The sequence below is a fragment of the Scyliorhinus torazame genome, chromosome 20, assembly GCF_047496885.1.
Source record: "Scyliorhinus torazame isolate Kashiwa2021f chromosome 20, sScyTor2.1, whole genome shotgun sequence".
Lineage (NCBI taxonomy): Eukaryota > Metazoa > Chordata > Chondrichthyes > Carcharhiniformes > Scyliorhinidae > Scyliorhinus > Scyliorhinus torazame.
Window position 1 is genome coordinate 19787110 of NC_092726.1, and position 17977 is coordinate 19805086.

Here is a 17977-nt window from a genome sequence, read left to right on the forward strand (position 1 = left end):
CAGTTTAAAGAACGGGATCACAGAGTGATGACAGTTTAAGGAACGGGATCACAGAACGGCGACAGTTTAAAAGAAAGGGATCTCAGAGTGACGACAGTTTAAAGAACGGGATCACAGAGCGGTGACAGTTTAAAGAACGGGATCACAGAGCGGTGACAGTTTAAAGAACGGGATTACAGAACGGTGACTGTTTAAAGAACGGGATCACAGAATGGTGACTGTTTAAAGAACGGGATCACAGAGCGGCGACAACTTAAAGAACGGGATCACAGAGTGACGACAGTTCAAAGAACGGGATCACACAGTGACGACAGTTTAAGGAACGGGATCACAGAGCGGCGACAACTTAAAGAACGGGACCACAGAACGGTGACTGTTTAAAGAACGGGATCACAGAACGGTGACTGTTTAAAGAACGGGATCACAGAGCAGCGACAACTTAAAGAACGGGATCACAGAGTGACAACAGTTTAAAGAACGGGATCACACAGTGACGACAGTTTAAAGAACGGGATCACAGAGCGGCGACAGTTTAAAGAATGGGATCACAGAGTGATGACAGTTTAAAGAACGGGATCACAGAGTGACGACAGTTTAAAGAACGGGATCACAGAGCGGCGACAGTTTAAAGAATGGGATCACAGAGTGATGACAGTTTAAAGAACGGGATCACAGAGTGATGACAGTTTAAAGAATGGGATCACAGAGTAATGACAGTTTAAAGAATGGCATCACAGAGTAATGACAGTTTAATGAACGGGATCACAGAGTGGCAACAGTTTAAAGAACGGGATCACAGAGTGACGACAGTTTAAAGAATGGGATCACAGAGTGATGACAGTTTAAAGAATGGCATCACAGAGTGATGACAGTTTAATGAACGGGATCACAGAGTGACGACAGTTTAAAGAACGGGATCACAGAGTGACGACAGTTTAAAGAACGGGATCACAGAGTGGCAACAGTTTAAAGAACGGGATCACAGAGTGACGACAGTTAAAAGAACGGGATCACAGAGTGACGACAGTTTAAAGAATGGGATCACAGAGTGACGACAGTTTAAAGAACGGGATCACAGAGTGACGACAGTTTAAAGAACGGGATCACAGAGTGACAACAGTTTAAAGAACGGGATCACAGAGTGACGACAGTTTAAAGAACGGGATCACAGAGTGACGACAGTTTAAGGAACGGGATCACAGAGTGATGACAGTTTAAAGAACGGAATCACAGAGTGATGACAGTTTAAAGAACGGGATCACAGAGTGACGACAGTTTAAAGAACGGGAACACAGAGTGAAGACAGTTTAAAGAACGGGATCACAGAACGGCGACATTTTAAAGAACGGGATCACAGAGTGACGACAGTTTAAAGAACGGGATCACAGAGTGACGACAGTTTAAAGAACGGGATCACAGAGTGACGACAGTTTAAAGAACGGGATCACAGAGTGATGACAGTTTAAGGAACAGGATCAGAGATTGTCGACAGTTTAAAGAACGGGATCACAGAGTGATGACAGTTTAAGGAACGGGATCACAGAACGGCGACAGTTTAAAAGAAAGGGATCTCAGAGTGACAACAGTTTAAAGAACGGGATCACAGAGCGGTGACAGTTTAAAGAACGGGATCACAGAGCGGTGACAGTTTAAAGAACGGGATCACAGAACGGTGACTGTTTAAAGAACGGGATCACAGAATGGTGACTGTTTAAAGAACGGGATCACAGAGCGGCGACAACTTAAAGAACGGGATCACAGAGTGACGACAGTTCAAAGAACGGGATCACACAGTGACGACAGTTTAAGGAACGGGATCACAGAGCGGCGACAACTTAAAGAACGGGATCACAGAACCGTGACAGTTTGAAGAACGGGATCACAGAGCGGTGACAGTTTAAAGAATGGGATCACAGAGTGACGACAGTTTAAAGAACGGCATCACATTGTGATGATCGTTTAAAGAACGGGATCACCGAGTGATGACAGTTTAAGGAACGGGATCACAGAACGGCGACAGTTTAAAGAACGGGATAACAGAACGGCGACAGTTTAAAGAACGGGATCACAGAGCGGGGACTGTTTAAAGAACGGGATCACAGAGCGGGGACTGTTTAAAGAACGGGATCACAGAATGACGGAAGGATGAGATCAACTGATAAAAAAGTACAAATAAATAACATCAGGTTCATTCTACTAAAGTGGTATAAGTAAACAAAGTAGAGTATGTGAAGTAAAGGTAGCGTAAGGGATGTAAGTAAATAGTATTCTTATGGCAGCACGGTGGCACAGTGGGTTAGCCCTGTTGCCTCAAGGCGCCGAGGTCCCAGGTTCTGGGTCACTGTCCATGTGGAGTTTGCACATTCTCCCCGTGTTTGCGTGGGTTTCGCCCCCACAACCCAATGATGTGCAGGCTCGGTAGATTGGCCACGCTAAATTGCCCCTTAATTGGAATAAATTATTTGGGTATTCTAAAAAAAAAATTTTTTTAATAGTATTCTTATATAGTTAATGTTTTGTTAAAATGGGAGTAAACAAAGGGCTTAAGGTTATTCAAGGCAGGAGAGCTTGCATCTGTGATATGCTCCTCCTGTGCTATGTGGTAAATCATGTGTCCCTGGTGACCACATGTGAAGGAAGTGTAGACTATTGAAGTTACTGGCCAACCTCATTTCGGAGCTGGAGCTGTGGGTGTATTCACTTTGGAGCATCCATGACGCCGAGCAAATCAGGCATAGCATGTTCTGTGAGGTGGTCACAGGTGACGATTGATCAGGCAGAAAGGGCATGGGTGACCACCAGGCGAGTAGAGGAAAGCAGGAGCCCCAGTGGCCATCCCCCTTTTTAACAGATATAACGTTTTGGATATTGTTGGGGAGATGACTATGTAGGGGAAAGCAGTGACAACCAACTTCAGGGCACCATGGGTGGGCATGATGCTAAAGAGGGGAGGTAGAAGAACGGCATGGCTATAGTGTGAAGGGGAATTGTAAGGGGAACAGACAGGCATTTCTGTGGGTGCAAAAGAGACTCCAGGATGGTATGTTGCCTACCTGGTGCCTGGGTAGGGGATGTGACTGAACTTCGACAGGGCATACTGAAGGGGGCAAATAGATATCATGGTACACAATAGTATGAACGATAGAGGCAGATAGAGGGATGAGGTCCTGCAAGCAGAATTTAGGGAGCTCAGAAATAGATTAAAAAACAGGACCCTGAAGGTAGTAATCTCTGGATTATTTCTGGTTCCACGTCCAAGTGATTTTAGAAATAGGAGGTTCGTCCAGATGAATGCATGGCTGGAGAAATGGTGCAGGAGGGAGGGCTTTAGATTTCTGGGACATTGGGATTGTTTTGGGGGATGGTGGAACCTTTACAAGGCGGATGGTTTGCACCTGTACCGAAATGGGACCAGTGTCCTTGCAGGGAGGTTCGCTCGTGCTAATGGGGAGGTTTTAAACTAACTTGGCAGGGGGCTGAGATCCTGAGAGAAGGTTTAGCAGCAATAGATGCACAGTCAAAATCAGAAGATACATCAAGTGAGTCAGGAACTCATAGAATGTTGAGACCAGTTAAGTCACAAGGGAGATTGGCAAGATTGCATGGTACTTATTTTTAATCAAAGGAGCGGAAGAAACAAAGCAGATTAATTGAGGGCACAAATTAAAACTGGTTGGGGGGGGGGGGGGATGTCATTGCTGTCACTGAGATATGGTTGAGAGAGGGCAGGGTTAGCAGTTCAATATTCCAAGATACAGGATCTTCAAGCAAGCTAGGCAAGGAGATGGTGCAAGAGGGAGGGATTCAAATCCTAGGGCATTAGAACCGGTTCTGGGGGCGGTGGGAACAGTCCAAACCGGACAGTCTGCACCTGGGCAGGACTGGAACCAATGTCCGAGGGGGGATGTTTGCTAGTGCTGTGGGGGAGGGTTTAAACTAATGTGGCAGGGGGATGGGAACCGATGCAGGAAGTCAGAGGGAAGTAAAACGGGGCCAGAAACAAAAAACAGTAAGGGGGAAAGTGTAAGGCAGAGAAGCCATAGTCAAAAATCAAAAAGGGCCACAGTACAGGGTACAGTGACTGAGGAGAGTGTGAAAAGGGAGGTGGCCAATGCAGGATTGAGGGTGTTGTACCTAAATGCACGCAGTGTACGGAACAAGGTAAATGAGCTTGTTGCGCACATTGAAATTGGTCGATACGATGTGGGCATCACAGAGACATGGCTTCAAGGGGATCAGGGCTGGGATCTAAATATCCAAGGATATATGTCCTATCGAAAGGACAGGCAGATGGGCAAAGGGGGCGGGGTTGCATTGTCAGTAAGGAATGAAGTTAAATCGATAGCAAGGAGCGATATAGGATCAGAAGGCATAGAATCTCGGTGGGTAGAGTTGAGGAATCGCAAAGGTAAAAAGACCCTGATGGGAGTTATGTACAGGACACCTAGCAGTAGTCAGGATGTGGGGCAGAAAATAAATCAGGAAATAGAAAAGGCATGTAAAAAAGGCAATATTACAATAATCATGGGGGACTTCAATATGCAGGTGGACTGGGAAAATCAGATTGGTAGTGGATCCCAAGAAAGAGAATTTGTGGAATGTCAAGAGATGTTTTTTTGGAGCAGCTTGTGGACAGAGCCTACTAGGGAACAGGCAATTCTGGATTTGGTGATGTGTAATGAGGCAGACTTGATGAGGGAACTTAAGGTGAAGAAACCCTTAGGGAGCAGTGACCACAATATGATAGAATTTACCCTGCAGTTTGAGAGGGAGAAGATGCAAAAAGATGTAAAGGTATGACAATTAAATAAGGGTAACGACAAAGACATGAAGCAGGAGTTGGCCAGAGTTGATTGGAAAAGGTGCCTAGCATAGAAGACAGTAGAACAGCAATGGCAGGAGTTTTGGGGGGTTATTAGGGCGGCACAACAGAAATTCATCCCAAGGAGGAGGAAACATGCTAAGGGGAGGACAAGGCATCCTTGGCTGACGAGGGATATCAAGGACAGCAGAAAGGCTAAAGAAAAAGCATACAAAGTGGCAAGGATTAGTGGGAAACCAGAGGATAGGGAAGCCTTTAAAAGCGAGCAGAGGACAACTAAAAAAGCAATAAGGGTAGAGTAGATGAAGTATGAGTGCAAGCTAGCTAGTAATATAAAGGAAAATAGGAAGAGTTTTTTCAATATATAAAAGGTAAGAGAGAGGCAAAAATAGACATTGGACCACTAGAAAATGTGGCTGGAGAAGTAATAATATTAAACAAAGAAATGGCAGATGAACTGAATAGTTACTTTGCATCAGTCTTCACGGTGGAAGACACCAGTGGGATGCCAGAGCTCCAGGAGAACCAGGGGGCAGAAGTGAGTGCAGTGACCATTACTAAGGAGAAGGGTCTGGGGAAACTGAAAGGTCTGAAGGTGGATAAGTCACCTGGACCGGATGGACCAGACCCCAGGATCCTAAAAGAGATAGCTGAGGAAATTGAGGAGGCATTAGTGATGATCTTTCAGGAATCACTCGAGGCAGGAAGGGTCCCTGAGGACTGGAAGGTGGCTAATGTAACACCACTGTTTAAGAAGGGAGGGAGGCAGAAGATGGGAAATTATAGGCCGGTTAGCCTGACTTCAGTCATTGGTAAGAATTTAGAGTCTGTTATTAAAGATGAGATCGCGAAGCACTTGGAAGTGCATGGTAAAATAGGACTGAGTCAGCATGGCTTTGTCAAAGGGAGGTCATGTCTGACAAATCTGTTAGAGTTCTTTGAGGAGGTAACAAGCAAGTTAGACAAAGGAGAACCAGTGGACGTGATGTATTTAGATTTCCAGAAGGCCTTTGACAAGGTGCCGCATCGGAGACTGTTAAATAAGTTAAGAGCACATGGTGTTCAGGGTAAGGTCCTGGTATGGACAGAGGATTGGCTGACTGGCAGAAGGCAGAGAGTGGGGATAAAGGGATCTTTTTCAGGATGGCAGACGGTGACTAGTGGTGTGCCTCAGGGGTCTGTGCTTGGACCACAACTTTTTACAATATACATTAATGATCTGCAAGAAGGTACTGAAGGCACTGTTGCTAAGTTTGCAGATGATACAAAGATCTGTCCAGGGACAGGTAGTATTGAGGAAGCAAGGGGGCTTCAGAACGACTTGCACAAGCTAGGAGAGTGGGCAATGAAGTGGCAAATGAAATACAATGTGAAAAAGTGTGAGGTTATGCACTTTGGAAGGAGGAATTTAGGCATTGACTATTTTCTAAATGGGGAAATGCTTCGGAAAGCAGAAGCACAAAGGGACTTGGGAGTCCTTGTTCATAATTCTCTTAAGGTTAATGTGCAGGTTCAGTCGGCAGTTAAGAAGGCAAATGCAATGTTTGCATTCATGTCAAGGGGGCTAGAATACAAGACTTCTGAAGCTGTATAAGGCTCTGGTCAGACCCCATTTGGAGTATTGTGAGCAGTTTTGGGCCCCATATCTCAGGAAGGATGTGCTGGCCTTGGAAAAGGTCCAGAGGAGGTTTACAAGAATAATCCCTGGAATGAAGAACTTGTCGTATGAGGAACATTTGAGGACTCTGAGCCTGTACTCGTTGGAGTTTAGAAGGATGAGAGAGGATCTTATTGAAACTTACAAGATACTGCAAGGCCTGGATAGAGTGGACGTGGAGAGGATGTTTCCACTTGTAGGAAAAACTAAAACCAGAGGACACCATCTCAGATTAAACGGACAATCCTTTAAAACAGAGATGAGGAGGAATTTTTTCAGCCAGAGGGTGGTGAATCTGTGGAACTCTTTGCCGCAGAAGACTGTGGAGGCCAAATCACTGAGTGTCTTTAAGACAGAGATAGATAGGTTCTTGATTAACAAGGGGATCAGGGGTTATGGGGAGAAGGCAGGAGAATGGGGATGAGAAAATATCAGCCATGATTGAATGGTGGAGCAGATTTGATGGCCGAGTGGCCTAATTCTGCTCCTATGTCTTATGGTCTTATGATCTAAGGAGATAAGAGAAATGGGAGTCACAATTTTGATCAGGGAATAAATTACAGCAGTAAGGAAGGACGACATCCGAGAAAGCTCTTCAACCAAAGCCATATGGGTAGAACTTAATAACCAAAAAGTCGTAATCACATTGCTGGAACAAGAGGCCTCCAAACAGTCAGAGAGAAATGGAAGGGCAGAGATGTAGGCAGATTTCAGAGAAATGTAGAAGTAATAGGGTAGTGATAGTTGGGAATTTCAACTTCCCCAACATTAACTGGGGTAGCCATAGTGTAAAAGGTTTAGAGTGAATGAAATAATTCTTAAAATACATCCAGGAGAACTTTTTAAGCCAGTACGTAAAAGGTCCTACAAGAGAGGGGGAGGTCCTCAGCTTAATTTTTTAGGTAATGAACCCGGGCAAATGGTTGAAGTATCAATGGTGCAGCATTTTACAGACATTGATCAGAACTCCATTAGATTCAAGATTGTTATAAAAAGGACAAGGATGGGCCTGAGATCAATGTTCTAAACTGGGGGAAGGACGATTTTAATAAGATCAGATACTATTTGGCCACACTGGGTGCAGGCACCTTTAGGTAAATCTGTGACAGAACAGTGGGTCGCTTTAAGCAAGGAAATAGAGAAAATACAGAGCCAACATGATCCAACCAAGAAATAAGGTGGGTCCATTGTGAACCCTGGATATCGAGGGGTGTACAGGGTGATCAGGAGAAAAAGGGAGGCTTATGGAAGACATGCATAAGCCCTAGAGGCGTATAGAATGTGCAAGTGGAAACTTTAAAAGGAAATTGGAAGAGCATAAAGGGGATGTGAAAGGGTAAAATAATGGAAAATCCTAAGTTGTTTTACAAGTATATTAAGATAAAAGGATAACTGGGGAAAGATTGGGGCCCATTCAGGACCACAGTGATGATTTGTGCGTGGAGCAGAGAATAGGTAGGGTTCTAAGTGAGTACTTTGTGCTAGTGTTCACGAGTGAGAGGGATAGTGTGGGTACAGAAATGAGGGAGAAGGACTGTCATAAAATTAAAGAGATGAACGTAGACAGAGAGGAGGTTCTGAGTGGTCTGGCAGGCTTACAATTGGCAAATTGCCTGGGCCAGAAGAAATGTATCCCAGGCTGTTGAGTGAGGCAAGAGAGGAAATAGGGGTGCTGGCAATAATTTTCAATTCCTCTGTGGCCACAGGAGAGGTGCCAGAGGACTGGAGGATCGCCAGTGTGGTACCATTGTTCAAGAAGGGAGGAAGGGATAAACCAGGAAACCACAGGCCAGTCAGTCTGTCCTCGGTGGTGGGGAAACTATCGGAAGCAATTCTGAGAAACAGAATTAATCTGCATTTCGAGAGGTAGGGATCAATCACGAACAGTCAGCATAGTTTTTTTTAAGGGCAGGTCATGTCGGATCAACTTGATTGAATTTTCGAAGAGGTGACCAGGTGTGTAGTTAAGGAAAATGCAATTGACAGAGTCTACTTGAACTTCAGCAAGGCTTTTGATCAAGTCCCATATGGGAGATTTTAGTGAAGGTAAGAGCCCATGGAATGCAAGAGAATTTGGCAAATTGGATCCAGAATTGGCTGAGTGGAAGGAATTAGAGGATGAATGTTGGGTGTTTTTCTGATTGGAACCTGTGTACATTGGTGTCCAGCAGGGATCAGTGTTGGGGCCTTTGCTGTTCGTGGTTTATATAAATGATTTAGACCTGAATGTAGGAGGGATACGAAAAGATAATTGGTGGGGTGGTAAATATTGAGGCGAATAGCCTTAGATTACAGCGGGAGATAGATTCAGGGGCTGGTTTAGCACACTGGGCTAAATCGCTGGCTTTTAAAGCAGACCAAGGCAGGCCAGCAGCACGGTTCGATTCCCGTACCAGCCTCCCCGAACAAGCGCCGGAATGTGGCGACGAGGGGCTTTTCACAGTAACTTCATTTGAAGCCTACTTGTGACAATAAGCGATTTTCATTTCATTTTCACAGGCTGGTCAGATTGGCTGATCAATGGCAAATGGAATTCAATCCGGATAGGTGTGAGGTGATGCACTTGGGCAGGACAAACAAGGCAAGAGAATACATGATAAAGAGCAGGGAGGTTAAGCTGGAACTTCATGAAACATTGGTTAGGCCACAACTAGAGTATTGTGTGCATGGCGTGGAATACAGGGGATTTCCGAGGGAATTCCGTTATCAGGCTGCCATGTTGAACGGGCTGGCCGATAGCAAGGTCCCGCGGCCGGCCACCACCCCCACACCACAAATCAGCCCTGAACCCCGCCTCCCCCCCCACACACCACACAGCAGCCCCTCACCCATGTAATGCCGAGGTGCCCCCCAACCCCAAGTATGGGGTGACCTGACTCACTCCCTGCCCCAGGGACTCCTTTTATAGGGAGACACCCCCCCCAAGGATGCCTGTAATAGGGGGACTTCATGCATGAACCCCTGTAATAGAGTGACCCCCCAGAGACCTATGTAATAGTGAGAGGCCCTGTAATACAGAGGACATCCCCTCCTTGCAGGCCCCTTCTATTAGGGGGACCCCTCACAGGGACCCTCTGCCTAAAGGAACCCCCCGCAGTCACCCATCCACACATACCCCCACAGACACACACACACACACATACACATATACAGCCCACACCAGAAAAGAGACCCTGTCAGGAAGCGAGGCAGCAGTCCAGACAGAGGAAGTGAGAGGAATTACAACTGTACACTTATTGAAGTCCACTTGTACATTCCTGGAAGGAGAGCAGCTGTGGCCTGCTCACAGATCCATTAACTGCAAGCCATTCATAACTTTCTAGTCGTGGTCTGTGATTGACAGTTTCTACAAACCATCTGCAGCTTTGATTCATTCATCTTCCTTCACGGTTCAGTGGCCTAAGAAGTGGTGGCGTTGTGTAGGGAGAAAACGCGCATGAGGTGGCTCCCACTAGAGTACTGCACTTTTAGTTTTTGTTTAGTTTTAGGGGGCAGATAAGGAACCTACATAGGTGAAATGCCCAGAAAAGCCAGGGGAAAAAAGACAAAGTAGAAGTTTGTCTATAGAGTCAGGGATCATCGGTGGAAAAAATGGTGGAGACAGCCTCTGGGCTCTCTTTAAAACACTCCTTAAAACTTTCTTCTTTGGCCAAGCCTTTGGTCATCTATCCTCTCATCTATGTATTTTGTGCAAAATTTTGTTTGTTGATCACTCCTGCAATGTTTTACTATGTTCAAGGTGCGATATGAATGCAAGTTGTTGCTATTGTAATCACTGTGCAATGACAGGTTATTAGATCAATTTCAAACTTAACAATTAATTGTTCAGATCACCAGCCAAAAACATCTTTGACTTTTCTTGACCAAAACAGCTGTGAATAAAGATACTTCACAATACCTGAACTGCAGTTCAAATGTAGCACATAAATATTCCAATGTCATGACAACATTGTATATTTCTGATACAGGCTCATCCATGTTTTCTTAGCTATTTCTCAGTATATTTCAGAATGTCAATTGCTGTTACTGTGGCAACAATTAAAGCTATTGTAAAATGTTACAACATTTATGCTAATCCCTCACACTCAGTGAGATTAAATCCCATCAATGTGCAGGCCAGCATGAATCTGTGGCCACTGAACCATGAATGGAGGATGACTGAACAATTTGACTTGCCGCTTAAGGGAGTTAAAATCTTTGATGTTTGATGTCTATTGTTTCACCAGTAGAACTACTTTGTGACGTTCTCGTCAGAGTTTTAATCCCTTCACACAAGGTGAGATCAGGAACAAGAGTTTTTCAAAAAATATCAAACTGTTTGTGTGCCTTAAATCTGACAATTAGTTGTGCATGAATTTATAAACTTTACAGAGTCAGTTAAATGGAGAATAAAACTTACTGATGAATACACCTTATTCCATCCAATTGCAGGTTGCTTAAAATTATTTGCCTTCTGGAAACTGGAAACAAAATTGTGAACTACAATCTGATGGCATCCTTATCAGCTATCAAGTATACTCATATATTCCTCAATATGACTGGGTAAGATTCTTTGTTATTATTCCCAAGTATCAAATTAAATATTTCTTTCTTTCTAATTAAGTTATTTGGTAATATTGGAATATCAAATCCTGTGGTTGGATGATGAAAACTTTTGTCATCCTAGACTATAGAGATAACATGAAGGGTTGGGGAAACTGGCACGTGCGGGTGAGGGCCAGTGTACAAAGCTGTGTAAATATATCATTTTGCCATGTATATATCTTGCTCTGTGCGATTTCTCGTTTTTTTTGGTTACGGGGGGGGGGGGGGTTATTGTTTGTAAGGGAGAAAAATTGTGTTTAAAAAACTTGAATAAATATATATATTTTTTTTAATGAAAACTTTTGTCATTAGACCCTACAATAGCCCCACTTGTTGAAAAAAACCCAAATAATATCAGAGTCAATAATATTCTCACTTTGATTTTAATATCTTGGAGTTGAAATCAATTTGATATCTTGGGGTTGAAGTGATGAAGATAAATACTTTCATCATTTGATACTAAAGCTTATAAGCTTTGACACTAAAGCAGCAGGGGCTGGTTCAGCTCAGTTGGCTAGACAGCTGTTTGTGATGTAGAGCAAAGCCAGCAGCGCAGGTTCAATTCCCGTACTGGCTGAAATGAAAATGAAGTGAAAATGAAAATCACTTATTGTCACAAGTAGGCTTCAAATGAAGTTACTGTGAAAAGCACCTAGTCGCCACATTCCGGCGCCTGTTCGGGGAGGCTGGTACAGGCTGAGGTTCTTCATGAAGACCCTGCCTTCTCAACCTTGTCTCTTGCCTGGGGTGTGGAGATCCTCATGTTAAATCACCACCAGTCAGCTCTCCCCCTCATAGGGGAAAGCAGCCTATGGTCATCTGGGACTTTGGCGGCTTTACCTTACCTTAACTAAAGCTTCTGGGCGGGATTCTCCGCAATCGGCGCGATGTCCGCCGACCGGCGCCAAAAACGGCACAAATCGGTCTGGCATCGCGCCGCCCCAAAGGTGTGGAATTCTCCGCATCTTGAGGGGCCGTGCCCTCACCTTGAGGGGCTAGGCCCGAGCCGGACTGATTTCCACCCCGCCAGCTGGCGCAGAAATGACTTCGCCGGGCGACACATGCGCGGGAGCGTCAGCGGCCGCTCACGGCATCCCCGCGCATGCGCAGTGGAGGGGGTCTGTTCCGCCTCCGCCATAGTGAAGACCATGGCGAAGGCGGAAGGAAACGAGTGCCCCCACAGCACAGGCCCGCCCGCGGATCGCTGGGCCCAGATCGCTGGCCAGGCCATCGTGGGGGCACCCCCCGGGGCCAGATCGCCCGTGCCCCCCCCAGGACCCCGGAGCCCACCCGCGCCGCCTTGTCCCGCCGTTCAAAAGATGGTTCAATCCACGCCGGCTGCCGTGGGTTGACAGCGACGGGACTTCGGCCCATTGCGGACCGGAGAATCGCCGGGGGTGGGCCCGCCGACCGGTGCGATTTCCGCCGACTGGCGCGGCACGATTCCCGCCCCCGCCGAATCTCTGGTGGCGGAGAATTCGGGACACGGCGGAGCGGGATTCACGCCAGCCCCTGCCGATTCTCCGACCCGGTGGGGGGTCGGAGAATCGAGCTCTCTATCATCATTCAATCTACCCGGGTTCAATTCCGACCTTGGGTGACTGTGTGGAGTTTGTACGTTCTCCCAGTGTCTGCGTGGGTCTCCTCCGGGTGCTCCGGCTTCCTCCCACAGGCCAAAGATGTGAAGGTTAGGGGAATTGGCCATGCTACATTTGCCCTTCGTGTCCAAACAGTTAGGTGAGATTACAGGGATAGGGCTTAGCGTGGTGGGTTGGGCATTCCTTTGGAAGGTCAGTGCAGACTTGATGGGCCAAAAGGCCTCCTTCTGCACTGCAGTGATTCTATGATTCTTAATATACTGCTCTTTTCTAATACCCCCCAGACTGTACGCTATCAAATTTGTATTCTGGTCCCTCCATATAGCATTAAAAAAATGCTGTTGAGAATATCTTGTTCTAGTCGGTTCCTGTCATTTTGCATGTACTTAAGAAAATTAATGTTTGAAAATAAATTTTCTCTTTTGCAATCCTCATATTACACCATTACATCAGCAACAATGAGAGTAGGAAACAGTAGTTAAGGAAATAATTTGCATTTATTGGAAACCTCAACTCCCAGAAAAACCTCCACCTTTTTTTGAATGGTACCATGGGGGTCTTTTACCTCTACGCAGAAGGGTACACAGGGCATTTGTGACATTCAAATGTTGGCAATTCTGATACAGCGGCAATTCCTCAGTTCCATAATGAAGTTTCTGACAGTACTTTGAACATAGAACATAGAAAATACAGCACAGAACAGGCCCTTCGGCCCACGATGTTGTGCCGAACCTTTGTCCTAGATTAATCATAGATTATCATTGAATTTACAGTGCAGAAGGAGGCCATTCGGCCCTTTGAGTCTGCACCGGCTCTTGGAAAGAGCACCCTACCCAAACTCAACACCTCCACCCAACACCAAGGGCAATTTGGACATTAAGGGCAATTTATCATTGGCCAATTCACCTAACCCGCACATCTTTGGACTGTGGGAGGAAACCGGAGCACCCGGAGGAAACCCACGCAGACACGGGGAGGACGTGCAGACTCCGCACAGACAATGACCCAATCCGGAATCGAACCTGGGACCATGGAGCTGTGAAGCAATTGTGCTATGCACAATGCTACCGTGCTGCCCTTAAGAACAAATAAATCTACACTATATCATTTTACCGTAATCCATGTACCTATCCAATAGCTGCTTGAAGGTCCCTAATGTTTCCGACTCAACTACTTCCACAGGCAGTGCATTCCATGCCCCCACTACTCTCTGGGTAAAGAACCTACCTCTGATATCCCTCCTGTATCTTCCACCTTTCACCTTAAATTTATGTCCCCTTGTAATGGTGTGTTCCACCCGGGGAAAAAGTCTCTGACTGTCTACTCTATCTATTCCCCTGATCATCTTATAAACCTCTATCAAGTCGCCCCTCATCCTTCTCCGCTCTAATGAGAAAAGGCCTAGCACCCTCAACCTTTCCTCGTAAGACCTACTCTCCATTCCAGGCAACATCCTGGTAAATCTTCTTTGCACCTTTTCCAGAGCTTCCACATCCTTCCTAAAATGAGGCGACCAGAACTGTACACAATACTCCAAATGTGGCCTTACCAAGGTTTTGTACAGCTGCATCATCACCTCACGGCTCTTAAATTCAATCCCTCTGTTAATGAACGCGAGCACACCATAGGCCTTCTTCACAGCTCTATCCACTTGAGTGGCAACTTTCAAAGATGTATGAACATAGACCCCAAGATCTTTGGTTCTCACTGATGGTCTTCTGACAAGAATCCCCTGATTAGATGGGCTTGGAAAGACAGGAGGGTCAATGAATGAAGGCCAAGTTGATCAGGTTGAAGGAGAAGTTCTCCATGCACATCCATGCATCTGTTGCGAGACGTCTATCCATTAAAACCCAAAAGATTCCTATTTTCATAGGAATCTAGAAAAGTAGACCCAAGAGCATAATCTGCAGCCAGCAAAGCCTGATCAACTGTTCTTGCTAAGATGCTACCAACCATATTTACAGGTGCTATTTCCACAACTTGGCTGGCAATAACAGTCTTCACATGGACCAGGTCACCAGAACCTGATCCAGACCTGTGGCAACTGCTGCCACGTGACTTGCAGTTACCATGCAGTACAGGACTGACACACAGCCATGTATCTGGTCAACAATGGATTCAAGCCTACTTGCACCTCACTCCAGATGGTATTGATGTTGTGCAATGAGACCAAGGACAATCACACTCACAACCGCATTATACAGCAGAACCTCTACTTCACCAGCCACCAAAACAGGCTGCTCAGTAATTTGTCTACAAATTAATGACTGCACACTGAGACCACTGTGTTGGCAAGATTGTGATGCCTCTTTGGTTAAGCAATATTTTCACTTTCTCCAATGGCCCTTTCTGACTCTAGCTGATTGTCAAGATTGGGGGGGGGCGGTGATTTGGAGATTTTAAATACATTCCCAGTGCTAGTACTGATTTCATCAAGAAACTTTCTGTGAAAAGGGTGGAAGAGTGGGGCTGATTGAACCTGCTTTAAAGAAGGAAATTTATTTTGTGATTTTGGCAATTATTTGATCGCCTCGCCATTGTTCAGCTCCCTTTGCACGTTACATCAACTGTGGACACTACAACACAGCAGGCATTCCTCGCACACATCACTACTAACGTTTAATTTGAAGGAAATGCATCTGATATACTTCCCAGTATTCGCATCCTTGGAATGTCTTTCAATATTTAGGTCGACGCATCTTAAAAATTTCTCATGTCACAGTATCTGAAGTCATATATCACCTCCGGGAGAAGAGGACAATGTTTTGGGTATTCGAACTACCCCCTGAAATGGCCATTTTTTAAAACCGCTCTTTCTTTCGAAAGATTGGGGGCTGGATTCTCCGATTGCCGACGCCAAAATCGCCACCGCTGATCGGCCAGAGAATCCATTTTTACGCCGGAATCGGGTTGCGCCGTTTTTCCAATGCTCCGTCCCCTCACAAATGGCATCAGGACAGTCTCAGGATGTCACCTGAGGCCCTTCCCCCGATGCACCACCCCCGATGGACCGAGTCCCCGACGGCGTGAGGCACGTGTCCTCTCACTCTTCGGGGACCTCGTGTGGCGCCTGCGGAATGTGTCCAGCGCTGCCACAGTCGGGGAGGGGGAGCCTTTCCGCTGGCAGGGGGGTTTCGGTGGTGGCGAGGGGTGTTACAGGGGGGCAGTTTTGGCAGGCCGGGTCTGTGCGCGGCCAGCGCCATGTTGTATGGCTCGCTCGCCGCCATTCTCATGCGTGGCCATAGATCTGGCCATTCTGCATCCGTATCGGCAGATAAAGCCGGGAGCTTTACTTGGCGCAGCTGCTAGCTCCCCATCGGGCAGAGCAAATCAACAAATTAGTCTGCAATTCATCCAGTTAAAATTGATAAAAGAATGTTTGCTTGGATATTACGGTGACTATTGGGGTTATTGATAAACTAGTGACTTATAAATAGTATATCAACTTTGTACATTAAAGATTTTGTTCAACATTACTCTTTTTTGGGGGGGCAGCATGGTGGCACAGTGGGTTAGCCCTGCTGCCTCACGGCGCCGAGGTCCCAGGTTCGATCCCGGCTCTGGGTCACTGTCCGTGTGGAGTTTGCACATTCTGCCCACGTTTGCGTGGGTTTCGCCCCCACAACCCAAAGATGTGCAGAATTGGTGGATTGGCCACGTTAAATTGCCCCTTAATTGGAAAAACTGAATTGGATCACTAAAATTTATTTTTAAAAACATTTTTTTCCATCTCATTTGCTTCATCTGAATATTGCTGAAAAAGGGGACATTGTGTGGAAGCTTTTCTGTCTCGCACTCATCAGAACAAATTCACAAGAGTATCATTTGTAAAACAAACAACAATTTAGACTGCATGAGGAAAGTGTGTGATTGGTTGGGAAGTGGACTCTGGTAAAACATTCAGAGACCAATCAGAGTTTACTTGCCAACAATGCACTCGCTTCTCATGCAGCATTATTTCTTGTTCCTTTTATAGTTTGTAGTCTTGCTAATCTGTCCTGATAGGTGCAAGTTGAAAAGCTTTGAAGCATGTCTCTTTTTACAACAGTAAGTTCTGCCCTGCCAAATGACTATTTATTTGAATAGTTAAATGAATGGAACTAATTTTAATTTTGATGTAAAACTTCAGTTTGTAAAACTGGTCATTTGAAGTAATTTTGCTGGTCCAAGAAGGTCATTTAGGACTGAGCGTAGGAGAAGCTTCTTCATTCAGAGGGTAGTGAACCTGTGGAATTCTCCTCACAGGAGGCTTTGGAGGCCTGGATTTCTAGACTCTAAAGGCATCAAGGGGGATGAGGAGAGCACAGGGGAATGGTGTTGAGGTAAAGAATCAGCCATGATCATATTGAATGGTGGACCAGGCTCGAAAGGCTGAATAACCTACTCCTATTTTCTGTATTTCAACACTTTAGGAAAATATCCTGCTTATGCTACTGCCAAGTACTGAAGGGGTCCCTTAGAAATGTTCCAGTGGAGTTACACCTATTAAATTTTCCTCCTAGCAATTTTTAAAATTCTGACTGCAAGAATCATTTGCACATGCATCCTGATATATCTAAAACTATGCATAATCATGAAAGGGAACTCAGAAGATTTGGTGCAAATAACATTGCCTCACTCATATCAAAAAACAGAAGCTTCTGATTGGAACCTCAACTCTACATTCCTGCCTATCCCGATAGCCTTTCACCCCCTTTCTTATCAAGATTCTATCCAACTCTGCCTTAAAAATATTCAAAGATTCTGCTTCCACCACCTTTTGAGGAAGACCGTTCCAAATATTCACAACCCTCTGAGAGAAAAATATTTCTCCTCACCTCTGTCCGAAATGGGCAACCCCTTGGGCGAGATTCTCCGACCCCCCGCCGGGGGCTGGTGTGAATCCCGCCCCCGCTGGTTGCTGAATTCTCCGGCACCGGATATTCGGCGGGGGTGGGAATCGCGCCGCGCCGGTTGGCGCACCCCCCCCCCGGCGATTCTCTGGCCCGGATGGGCCAAAGTCCCGCTGCTAGGATGCCTGTCCCGCCGGCGTGGATTAAACCACCTCTCTTACCGACGGGACAAGGCGGCGCAGGCAGGCTCCGGGGTCCTGGGGGGGGAGGGGGGGGGGCGCGATCTGGCCCCGGTGGGCCTGGCCCGCGATAGGGGCCCACCGATCCATGGGCGGGCCTGTGCCATGGGGGCACTCTTTTCCTTCCGCCTTCACCACGGTCTCCACCATGGCGGAGGCGGAAGAGACTCCCTCCACTGCGCATGCGCGGAATGCCGTGAGCGGCCGCTAACGCTCCCGCGCATGCGCCGCCCGGAGATGTC

At 46.2% G+C, this 17977-nt stretch overlaps 1 protein-coding gene and 1 long non-coding RNA gene across 5 annotated transcripts in view; one reads left to right on the plus strand and one right to left on the minus strand.

The window, feature by feature from the left end:
- Positions 1-17977, minus strand: part of LOC140396939 (methylcytosine dioxygenase tet3-like) — a 532260-nt gene that overhangs the window by 351335 nt on the left and 162948 nt on the right. The gene's annotated exons all lie outside the window — the stretch shown is intronic.
- Positions 1-17977, plus strand: part of LOC140396941 (uncharacterized) — a 392184-nt gene that overhangs the window by 153296 nt on the left and 220911 nt on the right. Inside the window, exon 2 of the long non-coding RNA XR_011936653.1 lies at positions 10911-11021. This is a non-coding gene — a long non-coding RNA (uncharacterized lncRNA). The remainder of the gene's footprint in view (positions 1-10910; positions 11022-17977) is intronic.